This window comes from Cavia porcellus, unplaced genomic scaffold (assembly GCF_034190915.1).
Source record: "Cavia porcellus strain 051 isolate PalLab524CR breed Dunkin Hartley unplaced genomic scaffold, mCavPor4.1 scaffold_30, whole genome shotgun sequence".
NCBI classification, from domain to species: Eukaryota; Metazoa; Chordata; class Mammalia; order Rodentia; family Caviidae; genus Cavia; species Cavia porcellus.
In genome coordinates, this window is record NW_026947513.1 from 15,302,837 (window position 1) to 15,321,801 (window position 18,965).

The window sequence follows — 18,965 nt, forward strand, 5'->3', positions numbered from 1 at the left end:
AATAAAAGAAACATTCAGACAATATTTCTGTTGATATTAAAGGAGAAGCTAATATAATAGAAATACCAACAAACACAGAAGCCATTTTATTATTTAAACTAAAATAAATATAAGCATTATAAATATGAACAAAGATATAATATTATGAAGTCTTATCCTTCCAGAAATATTATATTATTAGTACAGTATAGTATTAAAATGATATATTATATAACAACTTGAAGTAAAGAGAAGAGAGTATGAAAAGTAATAGTAGTTTTTCATCTTTAATGGTCATAGTAAAAATAATTAATAACAACAATTTAAGTAAGAGAAAGTAACTAAGTTACATAATGAATCAGTATAATAAAACAATGAAAATTTAAGGAGTAAAAATATGGAAAAAGAAAATATATTCCTTCTTTATTCATAATGGGAAGCTAACAGGCTTGAAATAAGGCATTAAAAATATATAAAAATTTCATTGAAAGGTCCTAAGGGGTGGGTGATTGTGAAGGAAATATGCAGGTAAGAATGAGTTTTTCCCTACATTTTTGTTATTGTTTAAAATTATTATAATTATATATTCTTTCAATTAAAATCTAACCTGTTTATTGCAAAAATTAGCAAACATAAAGGAGTTGTGTATACTGGGTAGATAAATGGTATATATAATCTTCTATCATGTGATGTTCCACAAAGAACCTATATATGCTTATATATCACCACCTGTATATGCATAAACATATAAAATATGTAAATATTGTAATTACTTACTGAAAAATATATAAAAATACTGAGAATATGGGGGGCTGGGGATTTAGCTCAGCGGCATAAGTGCCTGCCTTGCAAGCAGGCAGTTGTGAGTTCGATCCCTGGTACCGATAAAAAAACAATAAAGACCAAAAAATAAATAAATAAATAAATAAAATTAAAAAATGAAAATCTATAAATAATTTTATCTAACATATTTTGTCCATATTATATATTGTTATATCCTAAGTGTGTCTGTGCACTAACATTTTTAAGTTGAAAAAAAAAAAAAAAAAGAGAGAGAAAAGATATACAAGCGAGAAGCAGGAAGAAAATATCAGGTTAGAGCTCCAGAGAGCAAAGGATGGAATTCAGTGGAAATAGTAGTGATGTAACAGCCGTGATATCCAAAGAGGACACTAGAAATTAATCAATGACACATACACCTGAAGCTGCTCTTTCTCTGTCATTTTGAACTTTTCTGCAGCTCTCAAAACAACAACAACAAAAAATTTCCTATGGCTGAAAAAATTAGTTATATCTCATTAATAATATCTGTAAGGTGCTGAAAAAATTAAAATGCAAAATAAACACAAAAGTATGCACTTATTGCAAGTTAATTTTAAATTAATAATTATTTTATAGATCAAATTTTTATTCTGAACAAATTTGGAGTAGTACTTTCAAACACACACACACACATATATATATGTGTGTGTGTGTGTGTGTGTGTGTGTGTGTGTGTGTGTATGTCACAACTTCCTTCAAATCAATAATGTAAATTTCACAAAATTTTAATATGTATTGGTGCACAAATTTCTATAAAAATTCTGTATAAAAAGTGTATAGATTTTATATGGTTATATAGCTAATAAAAGTATCTGCAGATCTACAAATGGTATATTTATTCCCGATTTTCTCCTATGTAGTAGAATAAAGGTAGATATTGAAGTTAGATGTTAGATTTTAGTTCTTCCTCTGTCATTTAGCATTTGAGGTATTTGTTTGTTTTCAGTGAGAAAGAAACCACTTACCTATTTCAAGCTGGAAATCATTTAATGCCTCGTATTAGGCATATACATACCACTAGAAAAACTGAGGCAATGTTAACTATAGAAACTAAAGCTGACTAAATTCATTATAGATTTAATCATGAGAAATGTGTTGATAGTAAGCAGAAAAAAAATCACTACAAGCTTTTAAAAATATACAAGTTTGGCAATTTTTTTCACTTTTTAATACATACAATGTCAAAAGAAAACATTATGAAACTCACAATAGAAAACAAAAGTGAATTTCAAGTCCTAATCATGACTTGAAATTCAATTCATCTGTTTTACAATGGTTAGCTGTTCTTGATTTTTAACAGTACTATTTATACAGGAGCTTTCAGCTACACTGTATGTGAATCTCTCTTGATTTAGAAAAATCTTTTAAGTGTATCAATTTTGATTTGACTTTTTATGCACGATATCTTAATTGATTATGACCAAAATCCTATGGAGATAATATCACATGATATGACCTAAATACTCTATAGTGTCCTGATGCCAGAATCCTAGCATTCGGCTTTGCTTACTCTATACACTAAATTTCTTTCTGATACATTAGTAATATTATATGAATTAAAAATAAAAAGTAACTCAAAGCAAAAAGTGTATCTTCTATTCTCTGGAATTGTTAGAGCACTTTGTAACTGAACAATAAATTTAAGTAAAATTATACGAAAATGGGTTAAAATACATGTGGAACAAGTGTATACTAAAGGTGATTAATGGAACTTAAATTATTGTCTAAAAATGGGCATTAATTTGACCTAATATCCTTTGGGAAGTCTATGAGTTATATATGATATCTAGATTAATCTGATGATGATTTATCATACCAAAATGTGTCTTCAAAGAATAAGGAAAAATTGATTATCATCGAATTAACATTTTATTAGACTATTAGATTAATATATATATATATATATATATCAGTAGATCAATTATCAAATTCATTACATGGATATATATATATATATATATATATATATATATATATATATATATCTGTCTATCCCTGTTAAATCTGTTGAAAAAGATAGAAACTCAAATTTGTATTTAAATAATTTCTTGAGGAGTAAATAACTAAGGAATTATTATGGCCATCCACAGATATTGTAGAAGGATTACAGAATGTCACTCATCTCCCCTTTTAACTCTAATTACATATTCAGAAATTTTGGAATAAAAGGCATGAAAGAGTGCCTTAAGTATCAGGAAATTTCATTCACCATCATTTAGTACTCAACACAAAGAAAAATTAAATTCCTTGAAATATCATTAGATGAATTATTCCATATACAAATTAAATAGTCTATTCTATGTCAATCTATGTGAAATATCCTTATTTAGACATGTTAATTATATTCTGCAAGGTTTTTTATATAATTTGAGGAATTTTAAGAAAAATCTGATGGTTAGTATTTGAATTACAATGAAGTATATAATCTCCATTTATGAAATAATTGTATCTAGTGATACATTATTATAACTGAATTACTTTTTTATTTACAATATGTTTTGTTATTCCCATGTAAGCAAACAGCAATTATGATTTCTTTGGCCTACATGAATGATTGAAATTTTTTGTCCCATGAACATTAAGCATTTTGAGAACTCCCCCCAAAAAAATACAAAGTAATAAGTGTATCAATTAATTGACTGTCAATCTGATGAAGCCCACTAAGTACCTAATTCTGATATTCCTAAGGTTTTAATTATATGAATAGAAACTCAACCTATATAGTTCTTATTCCTCAGTCTTATTTTAAGAACAATAATTGAGTAGGATATTATAGTACTATATATATATATATATATATATATATATATATATATATAAAAGAGGAAGTTTCTTTTGGTTCATGCTTTCAGAGCAGGCAGTCCACAGGTGGCTGGCTCTACCATGGAAGAAGGCATGTCAGAGGAAAGCTGTCACCTCACAGCAGGTGGAAGCAAAGAACACAAGGAAACATCAAGAAAGGTAAAGATCAGGGACCAGATAGCGTCTCCAAGGTCACCCTTTCATGAACCACTCAGACAGATGCAAAAATGTCTCCTAAAATAATACAACTGACAATCAAATTTAATCCTCACTGATATTTAAATCATTTTCTGTTACCTAACAGTACATGAAATCTCCGTATTGTGAGAGAAATCAGAACAGAAGTTACGACTGTAGGTAGAGAATCAGAAATTGTCTCAGAATGGGTATAAAAGATCATATTTATACTATCATCACAAAGGAGTAAAAAAACAAATGATACCATTTTTATCTCACTTATGTAATAGTCAATAATGATGCTAAGAGAAATCATTCTGAAAAGTTGCATTAATATTTTCTCTATCATGATAATGTGATGAAAATTGCATCAATGTTTTCTTAGATATTTGTTTATAATTCTATTATAATAGCACATTTTGGAAGGGTCAAAATTTCTTCTCCAGTTTTTTTTTCTGATGTTGAAACAGTTACTTTAAAGTATACACAGACTTTGACATAGTATAAAACTTGATTAGATTTCCAACAGCAGCTTAAGTGGCTCAAAATAACACAAGAGGCATAATTGACCTTCAGACTAGTACTGCATGCTAGAACAAATATTCATCAAAGGTGACTCCTATGCAGGATAATCTCCTGGACTAGAAGCCTAACTAAATTTCAGTTTCCAAATATTCCAGTCTGCTCTGCCAGATACATACCTAATGTAGGGCTTGAAGTTAGGCAATACTTCTACATTTGTTCTTGTCTAGTTGCCTTAGTCAATTTCCTAGTACTATAACTAATATCTGGGACAATCTAGAAAAGTTTTATTTTGGGTTTCAAAATTTCTAGTTCATGATTGATTCTGCTTGATTGTAGGTGTATAGCAGGCAAGCCAGTACGTCATTGCAGGAGCATTTATTGGAGGAAATCTACTCACCTCATATCCAGGAAACAAAACAAAAAGGAAAAGACTATTGTCCCCTAGATGAAAACATATCCTCGAAGATCTATATACATTCTGTCTTAAGCTTTCCACTCTCCCTTAATGGCTCCTCAAGGGGACTAAGGTTTTACTGACTTTTTAGGGATATTTAAAAGCCAGGCTATAACATTAATTAATATTTATCGATCTTCTCATTGCTTTCAGAGTATTTGAATAAATGATTTTTATTTTAATGCTGTCTACTTCTTGAGTCATTCTGTCCTTGTATTATTGTCTCTCTGCCCTTATGAAAGAAGATGAAAGGATAAATATAAAAAAAAACTCATGAAAGATAGGTTATACTTATATCCTTCGTTAGACATGTTTTATGTGAATATGCATGTTTGTGTGTTCAGGTTTGGCATTTTTGAATGCATACTAACATTGTAAACCTCCAGCTAGTGTCACGTGGGCACTGGATATGGCCTAGTGGTAAGTAAAATAAAGTAGAATTACTTAGCTCCTACAGCCCAGAAATACTAAGACGTATATATTGAGACTGGCAGTCTTTATATTGCTGAATTAGCTTATGTGTAGGTCTAGAGGAAGAAATCAGGTGGTAATAGAGTTAACTAGCTACTATTGACAGCATTTGCCAAATTGCTACAAGAATTGCCAATTAATAAGAAAAGAACAATAAGGACAAAGTCGAACAGGTTAGACATGTGGAGACTTGCAAGTTTGAGGGAAGAAACCACATCAGTAGTCAGGAGAAACAGCATCAAACAGAAGTGTGAGCAACCAAGGTCGATTAGATTCACTCTTGCAGCAAGGATCCACTGAAGGGCACAGCTGTCTCGTTCATCTTTAAAAGTTCTGACTCAAACCGTGAAAGATAAAGTGGAACAAAATCTTCAAAAATATGATTGGGAAGAAGGTTTGAAGGGAGAGGAGGGGATTGGGAAAGGAAGAGGAATCAAGATACACAGGTACAGATTTCCTATGATGAATGTGATCGTTATGTGTATCTAAATGATTTATACACTTAATTAAAAAACTGAAAAAAGATATTAGAAGCTAATACAGATAGCCAATTACTCCAAAATATAGTACTATACAAAAGTTGACCAATCTATAGTGCTACTGTTTTAGATAAAAATATGCATATATATATATATATATATATAATATTTATTTTTTGGATTCTATATTTTGTCAACTTTAAAAACTGCAATGCACTGTTAACATGTCTTAAAAAATATTCTGGCCAATTGAGGTGTCTCTGATTACAAACACAATTCAAATTTGACTTTCAGTAAATTCTATTGGACACAGTGACTCACCAAGACAAAGCAAAAATGTACACTTATTTAGAGAATCCTGATTATTTAAAACACTGACAAGAAAAGAGAGCAAGTTTGAGTCAAGAAAATTAAGGTCTGTTATCACCAAATAGTTAAGTCTAGAAAGGAAATGCGTTTGAGTCTGTTACCACGGGTTGCTGAATGAAGCAAAGTGACAGGAAGCTGAAACTGTTTTGAAAAGACTTAGGGCTAAATGAAAAGCTTAAACTGAAAAACGTGAAATTCAAGACGAGGATAGATCAGAAATTCTGCAGATACCCTATCTGTGTTTATCAAGATCCTCCATTGGCAAAGGACAAGAAGCTGGCTGATAAAACGGCCGCTAGATTTCTTATATGGTGTGATTTCCATTTCCTCTTTTACCCGACACTTAGTAGATAGATGGGGATTTTGTTTTCCTGGAGAACTGAACCAAAAAGCACAGAGTAAAGTAGACTGAAGTTCTGTTTATCGTAGGTGTCCAAGTATATTTTGGAATAGATACACTAGTCTGTAATATATTATCTTTCTGAATCAGGTTGTTTTCTGAGATATTTCTGTTTCCTGGATACATTGTAAGACTTTGATATTTAATTCATAAATATCTGTTTCAGGACAAACATGCCTAGGGATTATGGGCTGTCTTAGTTATTATTTTTTTCTTGCTAGATAAAATACCCAACTGTGACAAATTAAGGGAATAAAAGCTTTTCCCCCGACAGTTTGTACAAGTTGCAGTCTATAGTTTGCTGACTCCCAAGCAGAGGGTAGCATATGACAGGGAGCAATAGTTCTTGGTTATAGAAAACAGCAAAAGCAACAAGCAACAAACAGGATGAGATGGGGGGGGGGTTAGAGAGAGAGAAAGAACTGGAAAGAGAGACAGACAGACAGACTGGAGCCAGAGAAAGAGTAGCTTTTTTTTTTTTTTTCCTGATATTGTGTGCAAGCTACTCTCCCTGGAGCAGGTGTGTAACTCACACATTTAATCACAAACTCTACATTCTGCCACCTCCAAAAACACATGAGGCTTTGGGGTGACATCTAGACATAGATCATAACATGAACAAAGTGCCTCATACAAGCAATTTACTGATGTAAATATCATAGTTAAGATACTGCTTATATCTTATACATTGCACTTGATGAAGGAAAGAGATGGATATTTCATATCTCCCTTGAAAGAGTCTTCATGACTTTGGTGTCAGAAGTGAAGGAAGAGTCTAGTATCTGATGAGCATTGTGTAGTGATTTCATTGCATTTCTGTCCTCCCTGCTGTAATCGTAAATCTTGGAGTAAGTGGAATCTGAGGAGTGAAATACACTTGCAGATGAGTGGGAACAAGTGAGCTATGAACAGAAAATACTGAAGTGTCAACTCCAAAAGTCTTGATTTTATTGCTGGATCTGGACTTTAGATGCATCTCTTTCTTTTTACACAGTGGCAACAATTCAACATGTTTTTTATCAGTTTGAGGCTTCAGTTAGTTAAATTGTTAAAGTAGTTAAGAAGAGCATCATTTATGATAATCTTTATTTAATTCTCAGTCTGTATTAAAGTACGTTTTCAAGGATTTGAGTCATTGATTTCTGCTGTATTATTTTATACACCATCTTGACTAGCAGGTTTCTAGTGGTATTATTCTCTACTTTACATACAGAAACAGGTTGGAGAGGATATGAGAAGGCCTTAGGTCACTCAGTCATCTAGTATCTACACACAGAATTGCTATTTGAATTTTTGTCTGCTCTAAAAATGAATTTCTCACCCTTTTGTGTCTCTTAACTTATTATACCTTAACTTCTCTTAACTTATTATACCTCGAGGCATATCTGGTTATCTCAAATACCTTAAACAGAATGAAACGACAAGTATGTATCTATTATTTATTCTAAAATTCTTCATCACATCATATTCTTGGGAAAACTGCTACTGGCTATTGTCTTTTCACTAATGAACACAATCGCATTGAAGCAAGGTAAATCAGACCTTCTTTCATGCTTTCTTTTTCATATTATTTTTGGACAGTATCCTCCCCACAGCAATTATTATTTTTTAAATCTGAGTAGATAACAAATTATTCATCAAAGGCAAATACAATTAAAGCTCTTGATAGTCAAAATCCTCATATGCTTGACATAGCTGACTTTAATGATAGAGAAGAAAGACATTAGGAAAATATTCTATCTTTACTTAAGGTTTTTATCCTAGTTATGAACTATCATAACTAGTTGGACTCTCCTGTAATTTGAAATCATCTTTGGTTTTATAAATTGTATAGTTTCTAATTGCCTAAAAAAAAAAACTTCCATTCCAATTATGTCACATATACATCAGAGTTATAAAACAAAAATCCACGACAATCTATTTTCAATCATTGCTGAGTTTTTGGTTTTGTTTGCTTGTTTGTTTTTTTATTAGCTGGTATGTGGTCATGATCTTGAATTAGCAAATTTCATATTCCCTATAATACCTACTATGCTTAACATACATAATCTGGTCTCTTAGCAAGAAAATATAGTAATGTATGTGAAATTTATTTCAACCTTAAAAGTATTCAAAGGGCAAAGAAAGGAGAGGATTATGCAAGATAACAAGTCCTGAATCATTTTTTCATATGGCCAACATCTAAAAAATTTACAGAATATTTTAATTAATATGCCTGGTTAAAATTACATCAAATAGAACTTTGGAATATAGTTTTAAAGTACATTTTTATTGAAGTGAAATAATTGAACTTGAATTTTATAACTATATGATTTCCCTGGTCAACAATGGGAACAAGGTTAACCAAGAATAAGTAAGCTAACTGTGCTAGAAATTATATTTCAATTTGGTAACATACTTGGATTTTCTCATAAAATCTCCTGTGCTTCCCTTAGCATGTTTTGTTTTTTTCTTTTATTTCATTTTATTGAAACAAGGTCTCACCATGTAGTATAGGCTGATCTTGAATTCAGTGTAACACAGGGTGGCTTGCAGGAATCCTCCTGCCTCAGTCACCTAGTGCTGGGATTACAGGCATATGCCACTGCAGCCAGTTCACCCTTTGCAGTACTTTTCTGATTTAATTTTCTGAATTTATTTTTTGGCCTGTCATTCTCACTATTTTATAACTTTTTAAAATATTTATGTTTATGAATACTCTACATATCCCAGCACATGTTGAGTATTCCCCTTAGGGATCCGGTACATCCCATAACTCACCTGAATGCCTTTTCTTACTGTTTCCCTCCATTTTCTCTTTACTATCACCATCTATTGATTATCTTCTCATTTGAGGAAAAAAAAAAAAAACTATTCATTTTTTATTATCTATTTTTTACTTTTTTCTTCCCTTATTTTGGGGATTTCTCTTATAAAAGAAATCAGGCAACATTTAAGCTAGTTTGTCATTTATTTCACTTAGCATTGTGATTTCAAGGCGCACCCCATTTTTCTACAAATGACTAAAGTTTATCCTTCTCTGTGGAAGAGTTCTCCACTGTGCACAAAAAATACTCATTATTCATTCACTTGTTGATGGACGTATAGAGCACTTTCAATATTTAGCTTTTATGAATTGCGCTGTTAGAAACATGGGTATGAAGGTATCATTGTAATAGTATATATTGTTAATTTTATTGAATATTATATCAATAGTATGGAATAGTATGTCTTATCTATCTGAGGAAGATACTTTCAAAGGAAATAACTGAGTTAAACAAAATTTTTAGTTTTAGTCTCTTTTATGAATCTTGACATAAATTTCTGTAATATTTGTACAACTTTATTTTATTTTATTTATTTATTTATTTATTTATTTATTTATTTATTTGTCTTTTTCCTTTTTATCAGTACCGGGGGTCAAACTCACGACCGCCTGCTTGCAAGGCAGGTACTTATGCTGCTGAGCTAAATCCCCAGCCCCAATATGTGTACAACTTTAAATTAACAGCCTACAAGTATTCCTCTTTCCCTTCAAACTTGTTGACACCTATTATTTGATTTCTTGATGACAGCTATTTTTGGGGGGAGTAAGAAAGAAACTTTGTTGTTTTAATTTGGATTTCTCTAAAGGTCAACAATTTTGAACTTTTCTTTTATGTGTTTATTGGTCATTATTACTTATTTTTTAGAGAATTTTCCTTTTTTTTTAGTTTTTTGATTGGACTGGTCTAGTTTATTTGAGCTTTATATATTACAGATATTAGTCTTCTGTTCAAGGAATAGTGAGTAATTTATTTTTTCCTATACTGTAGGTGTCTTTTCATCTTTATTGTTTCCTTTGCTGTGCAAAGCATTTGTAATTTGATGTGTTCATATTTGTTGAGTCTTGATGTTAATTCTTCTAGAACTAAAATTTTGTTTGAAATGCCTTTGCCTATGCCAAATACCACATATTTTATGTCCATCAGATTATGTGTTTCCGTTTTACCATACACACACACACACACACACACACACATATATTTGATCCACATTGATATTAGTTTAGCACACCGTGATATTAGCATAGATTCAGTTTTCTGTATGTGAATAGTCACTATCTCATGCATCATTTATCAAGCAAGCTATCTTTCCTCTAGTGGATGGTTTTGGTCTCTTTGTCAAAGATCAAATAGCTGAATATGCTTGGGATTGTTTCTGTATCCTCTAATCTCTTTAATTGATCCAAATGTCTGCTTTTGTGCCAGTGCCATGCCGTAGTCAGCACTGGAGCTTTATAGTATAATTTGAAATCCAAGACCATGATGTCTCCTATTTTGCTGATTGCCCAGGTCTGTTTTGGCTCTTCTGAGTCTCTTCTGGTTCCATATGAGTTTTGAGATTTTTTTTTTTTTTTTGTAATTCTGTAAAGAATGTTGTTCATATTTTGATTGGGATTATGTTTTAATGTTTCAAAGTATAAAACAAACCAAAAAAGTGCTACAAATTTAAACTAAGTTTGCACGAATAAATAACTGTTGCCCAGCTGACGTGAAGATAATTGCTTGAACATAGAAAAATTAGATGACCTCATTCTGATAAATTTAAGTTCAATTCATGTCTTACCTCCCTCACTATACTGTGTAGTAAAATTAAACTACATAGAACATGTCAAACAATATAGTAAATATTTATTCTATTTGTTCAAAAATTATAACATTTATGCTTCAAATTTAATGGTACCTTGGCAATTTTCAAACCAAGTTTTGATCATTTTGATTTTGGAAAAGATAGCTATAAATTTGTTTTACATATGCATTGTTGTAAGTCTGTGTTACAAAGTAAAACATTTTATTCTTCTTAATTGGAATATTTACATTATCAATAGTTGTTTTGATTAAGCTCCACTCTTTATTTCATTGGCAATATTTGATGACAAGTCTATGTAAAGACATAACATCAACGAGCTGGTTGACTATAGGCACCTTTTGCATTTCCTACCACATAAAGGATTAAAAAGAAATATAAGAAAAAAAAATAACACAAAGCTATGTCACTAGAGTGTTTGAAGCAGATCACTAGAATGCAACAAGGATGTATCAAAGAATATGGTGACTATGAACAAAAGAATTGATCTATTCCTGTCTATACTATCTTAAGATTATACTAAATGAAGATGTATTTCACTGGGGAGAGGATGTATAAATAAAATACCCCCAGTGTTCCAGTCTCAAATTACCAATGCTTGGAGGAATTATAGTTTAAAATGTGCTCACAAGTCCTGAGTCCATTTTGGAAGCTACCTGTGTGCTGCACAGATACACTTCCCCGCAAAAAAGAGTGCATCCATGTTCTACTCTCCCTTACCTAGACTTGTGGTGTAAGTGACATCTTAAAATGGTCCCGAGTTAAGGTCTTTGAGGCTATTCTCAGCAAACTGGATAACTGAGCTCTGTAATCCAGTCAGGTAGGTGTTTCTGTATGCCTCTGACACTGGAAAGCACCTGGACAGCATATTTGGGCTACCTAGTTGTCCAGATACTTGAAAGTCAAGCAGATAGTCATGGTATAAGTGCAGAAGCCTGCCAAGGACATCACAAGGCCAGTCACACCCATCCTGAAACCAAAAGAATACCCTGGAAACCTATTCTGAGAAGCTCAAATTGCTGAGGTCACAGACAATATCCAGGAGGCATGCATTGCCTACCCACCCTGGATCTTGGAAGACGTCAAATGGTTTCCTCAAAGTACTCAACCCTGCATGCCCCTGAGAGGTAGACAGATGGCCTTTCCTACTCATCTTCAACTGCAGGAAATATTTGGTCAGCCTTTACTGTGCATATTGGTCCTCTAATGCTTTACAAAGTCCCCTACATGGTGCTCTGACTTTTTCATAGATATACATACTGTGCATAACTGGGCCCATCAGAATGGGCCTACCCTTGGGGTAGCTTTCAGAATCTAATAGGCACTTCATCACTCCTGCTATATTACCTATGTATCATCTGTGTGGCTGACCATTCATAGAGGCCTGGCCATCAGCAGCCATCACAGACACCTATGACCAGATAGATCATGCCTAGAGCAACATGTCGTCATATGCTGTTTAGAAGAGCTGTATGCAAACTGGAAATACCATCCTGAGATCCATGTTTGTAGGTCCATAAGAGCTCTGCAGACACTGCTGCAACCAAATAAACACACTGCATAGACACCACACTAACAAACACATTCAAAATCAAAAACAACATAATCTGTCCAAATCACGTAGTTTATATCCAGATGACCCTGAAATCCTCATGCACTCATAGATAGTGCTTTTGAAGTAACTTTACCATAAATGTGTAATACTGGATCATGATGTGACACTGAATCATAAATATGTGATACCTGATGTCATGGTTTGACCCTGGATGTCCCCTCAAGCTTCAGGCAGTCATGGAGGTGGGTTTTTAAAGTTTGTGAACAACTCATGGTGCAATGCTGGGATTATAGGTGTAAGGGCCACACCCAAGTGGGTGTGGCCTACATACAACCTAAGGGACAGAAAATGTCTTCTTTCTGCACTTCTCCCCTTTTTCTCCTGGTGCTTGTGCTGTTTTCCACTGCCTTGAACTGTTACTCTCTGCCTTGTGCCGCTCTGCCTTGAACTGATAATGGACTGAAACCTCCAAAAACTATAAGATAAATAAACCTTTATTTCCCTTTTTTTGGGTTGTGAAATATTTTGTCTTAACGGTGAGAGAAAAGTAACCAAACATTGGCTTAAACCACTTATCAGTTGAGCGCAGTAGGGGTATGATGAAGGATTTACTGAAGAGGAAAAGCTTGCCCTGGATATTGTGTTCATAAACCAATTTATAGACTGGATAGAATAAAAATGGAAAGAAAAAGGAAATCACATTGCTTTCTACCTGCCACAGTATGAAATATTTTTTTTTTTCTGTCATATCTCTCTTTCACTTTGCCCTGCAATGGATTCAGTCAACTCCTCTACAAAATGAGCTAAACTGAACATTTCATCCTTCAACTTGTGGGTGTTAGCTATTTTTTATCCCAGACACAAAGAAGCAACTAAGCAAATAATAATACTAGGGATCACTAGGGGAAACTAAAAACAAGCATATGCCCACAAATTGGAAAACCTAGAAGAAATGGAGTAATTTTCACAGACATATAATCTACAAAAATAAAACTATGAGGCTACAGAAAACCTAAACACACTATAACAAGAAATGAGATTCAATAAATTAATTCAATGAAACTATCAGAACCAAATGACTTTGATGCTAAATTTAACAGAACTTTACAATAAAAACTTTGTTGAAAACTTCGCAAACTATATCATAGTGCTATAAGGGAAAGAACCTACCAATCTACTAGATGTTCCATTTCAAGTGTTTGTTCTCTAAAAAGAATGTTCTATGTGACTTTGTGTTCTCTAAGAATGAATTTTAGGAATAATGGAGGTGAAGAGCTGAATATATTTACAAGCAAAAGAAAACTCGTGTCTGAGAGAATCAGAAGGAGTCCTGAGTGGGTTGCCGAGGACCGTCCTTTTCTAGGGATTTTCATGAAGCAAAACTATGATTTAAGATGGTTCCAATGTGAAGAAAAATAAGAAGGCAGCATAAAATGGGACAAAACTATGGTTAACTGACAAGATTATAAGTGTATTGCTTGGGTAAAGTTGATTAAATTGGGAGCAGTAGGGAAAGAAGTCAATCTGGCCCTCAGATGGAGGTGTCTGTCTCCTCCAAAGTTGTAAAGTATCTGGGTCTTTTGCACAGCCAGTTCTGTCTCACTGCCCATAATATTTCTATCTAAATCAGTTGCCCATAACAATACAATTGAAAGGGATTTAATTTATTCTATTAGGCCATTATTAATCTGAATCAAAAATGAGACAAAGACAGTACAAACAAAAAGAAAAGAAAATCACAAAATAATATTTTTGATGAACTCATAAGCAAAATTTCAACAAAATAATGCCTAAACAATCTAATACCATATCATAAATAAGCTAGACTACTATCAACCATACTTAGTCCAAGGATATAAAAATAATTCAATCAAGAAACACATCACATCAACAGAATAAAGATAATGTGATCATTTTAATAAATGCAGAAAAATCCAATAAAATTAACCATCACTTCAAAATAAAACTTATCAGAAATGAACTATGAACATACTTGTGTTAGCATTTTCATTACAGTAAACAGTAATATATGCCAAGGAAGATATAGATTTTATTAGACTTTTCCAATTTATATGACATTCAGATAAATGTAAAGAATAGTGAAAAATGGAGATTACAATAATTTATATAATAATTATAATTTTATTTAATTCTATGCATGTCTTTAGACCTTAGAGGGCTTATAAACCTTTGAATAATTAGATCAGTGAGGTTGTTTCTATTTCAGAACAAAAATTGCAGCATGACAAATGAATGTGCATCATGCTAGTGTGATATCTGTCTCTAAAATAGAAAGTTTAAAAGGATAAGGATGATTCATATACCCTTAATCTCTTCTCCCCAAACAAAGGGATGATTAGATAATTTGGGAACATTTGAGCATCGTGGATACAGAGAGATGGTAGACAATTTGAGTTTTCTAGCTGAACCACCCTGTAGCTGCAGGGATACAACCAAGCTGCTCATGGGGATAATTATCACCTCGAGGGAGCAGTGTTTCCGGAAAGGATGCTCATCATAAGAGAAAAGGGGAGGGACCCCCTCAAGCACTCTATTCTAAGCTATGAAGTTCCTTTGTTTTCAGAAGGAGTGGTTATGAATTAAGGCCCACTGCTGTTCAAATAATTAGGATTTGTGGTGTTTAAGAATTACCTCCATTAGAGAAGTAAAATGGTATTAGTAGAGTGGCTGCCAGCTGTGAAATATCTCAACATTACTTTCCAAGACAGCTGTTCAACGGCTGGTAGAATATACAGACTTCCCTAGGGAAACAGTATTTGTTTCCTGTGTCAATCAGTGCCTGGCTAGCAAACAACAATAATGAAGAGAAATAATAACCTCACAGAACTTTACAGCACAATCTACTTCAGAAGGGAAGAAGGAATCAGAGTAGGAAGGAAGGGCTCCTCTAACAGAGCTGGGTAAAGAAAACAGTCATTTACAAGGTAAAATAACCTGGGAAGCAAAGCTCACTGATTACTTGGGGAAACAACAATTTTAACTGATTCAAATACAAAAAAAAAATAGGTGGATAAATGAAAAGAAAATTTTACTTATTCAATCATCAAAAAAAACTGAGATTTTCAATACCTTAAATTGAGAATTGTCCTCTTGTCATTTGCTTATCATGAAAAAATGAGCCACTTTGGATGAAGAATATCTAGACAATCTAAATCTCACCTCACATTTTTTAGCCTTTTTTTTTTTTTTTTTTTTTGGGTCAGGACCATGATGTGTAGTTCAGGCTGACCTTGAAATTACTGTGTAGCCTTGAACACATAGTTATCACTTTGCTTTGGCCTCTCAGGTGGTATTTTCTACTTTTCCACTGTTCAACTTAGTAAATACATACTGAGGGTGTAATTTTTTAGGAAAGTTTTCATTGGATGCATTATTCTGTTAAGGAAAGCAGTACATCAATTGCATAAAACAGAAGTAAAAGTTTATTTTAATTTGTAAATCATGCATAAATATTAAGAAAAAATGAATTTTCAGATGTTCTGATATTATTGGTTTTTTAATTAATGTTAGTCACTTAAATTTTCAAATATATATCAATTTATGGGAGTAAGATTTCTGAAAACAGATTTGGCAGGGATTGTGGAGAAGGAGAGAAACTAGAAATTTCAAAAGGTTAGAGGGAAAATTCTAATTTGAAAATTAAAAAAAAAAAAAAAGTTAACCCAAAGCTTCATAGGAGCTGAAAGAAAAACAAATTCAAAATGAAACCTCACAGAATTAGAGGAAAGTTTGGCTAAGAATAGTCTATGCTATATAAAGAACAAGCAAAAGACTTGCACAATAATGTGTATTTTACTTTTATTTTTAAAAGTTTTGTTAATAGATGTTTGCAAATACAAATATAATGATTACATCCACCATGTGAGTTGGTACATGTGCACAACACATTTTAATTTTTGCTTAAAGGGACTTCATGACTTGATGAACTCTTCAAATATTTTGAGCAGAAAATAACATCTAACATTAAAATTTAAGCACTTCGGCCAGGGATTTAGCTCAGTGGCACAGTGCCTGCCTGCCTGGCAAGTGCCAGTTCCTGTGTTTGATTCCCCATAAGAACAAAATAAAAAACCTTAAGAATTTTGTATCAAGAAATGCACTGGAGGCGAAACTTAATATCTGAGGACATAGAAGAGATGCTGTTACAGCAATGATGAATGCACACTGTTTAATCAGCCTATAAAAAGAAAAATGTCATTTTGGCTGACAGTTTTGGAAGTTAGTTCATGTTTGTTTCTGCACCGGTGGTGGGCTATAGGCCCCTACAGTGGAATGTGTTTTGTCTTCAAGAAAGAGACAAAAGGAGAAACTCAGGTACCATCACTATTTTCAAAGGCTTACACTCATTTAAAGATCTTTCAATCAAGCCCACCTCTTAAAAGGTCTTTCACCAAACCACAGGACCTTTGAGCAATTAGTGTTTATCACATGGAAGTTTGGAGAAATAACCCAGATTCAAATAGAGGATTCCACAAACAGGGGACATTTACTTTTAACTTTTTAAACTTTTGTCTCATGCATGATTAATTATTGAAAGATATTGGATACCTGAAAGCAGATTACACCATATTATTTGGTTAGAAGTCAGTATTTATAATTCATCACTTACTTATTTAGTCAAAATTTATAGTTAATACTAATGTATGTATCAAAATTACTTTAAAAGTTTCTCCTTTTCTCAAAACTCTATGAAAATATTCTATCTCAGGCCAGGGATATAGCTCAGTAATATAAATGCCTGCCTGGAAAGCACAAGGTCTTGAGTTCGATTATTGATACAAAAAAAAAGTTTTATCATTTGCTTCTCAAAAACTAAAATTGTAATTTACTCATTTACTTCTCAAAAACTAAAAGTGTAATTTTTATTCCTCACTACAAGTTACTTGCACGATATCTAATTGGTCCTTTTGGTAATATATAATAGGTCATAAGACATTTGGACTATGCTATCATAACAATGTTAGCTAGAGAATTAAGTGTCGATACCGTTAATGAAAAAATGGCATTCAACCTCAATTCATTTTGGATAAAGCAAATTCTTACTTCTATCCTTATATGTATCCAGCATTAGCAAAGGTATTATGTACTCCAGATCATAAGAACAAAGATATGTATCTTCAACAGCTGCTTCTGCGGTTACATTACAAAGGGAGAAAAGTGCTTACCTACCAAGGAAATGTCAATTAAATTTAAATTTAAATATGAGATCAGAGAAAAGATTAAAAATATTTGACAATAGGTTTAATCTTTTAATTTATTGATAATAATAGGAGCTTATTTATAGGGAATATCAGAGAAGATTTATATGTAATGGTCATATATAAATTGAAATTTTAAAACAGTATTTTAAAGAAGAGAAATAAGAAATTTTATATTACAGAACTGAATATGTCAAGCACCAGCAACAAGGAATACATATGCTTTATTGGAAAAAAAATTTATTCTGGCTATTAGACAATAAAGGAATCATGTTATAGACTTGGGTATTCTATGTTCATGTGTCAAAAATTTAATATTGCTAAGATGTTTGTATTACCCCGAATTACACATAAAGTCAATGCAACTTCTATGAGTAGCCCAGTCATTCTTCATAACAACAGAAAATGCAGCCCTAAAATTCACAAGAAATCCTTATGGTTCAACATCTCAAAGAACCCTAAATGGCTTAAAAATCATCTTTAGAAAGAACAACAACTACAAAAAGAGCCTTGGACAGCTTTATTTCTTAGTTTTTAGATTTACTGCTAAATTGTGATAATAAAAATATTATGTACCAATGTGATAAAATAGAATGTAGAAAAAAATCCTTGAATAAAGTATCAGATGAATTTTGCAAAAGCTGCCTATTCTATTCATAGAGAAGCTAGAGTTTATAAAGCAACCAATATTGGGAAAACTAGGTATTCAAATCTCAAATAAAATTGAGTTAAACCTTACATTTGTAGCACAAACAAAAATGAATGTAAAATGAACCAACGTCTTAAACATAAGAGCTTATAAAGTATAACAAAAAGTATCATTTCTTCCAATTCAACAAATATGTGTGTTCCTTTGCACAAAAGAACACTTTCAACCAGATAATCAGTCAGCCCAATGAATGTTAGAATATATTTACAAATCGTATATGTTTTTGATAAGAGATGATCATACACAAAAACACTTTTCTGGAATACACATTTCCTCAATAAAGATATGAAATATTCAATAATGACCTAAAAAGCTGATAATATCACTAATTCTGAGGGAAACACAAACAAGGCTGAATTGAGGTGTCGCTTATTTCACACACAAGAACACCGGTTA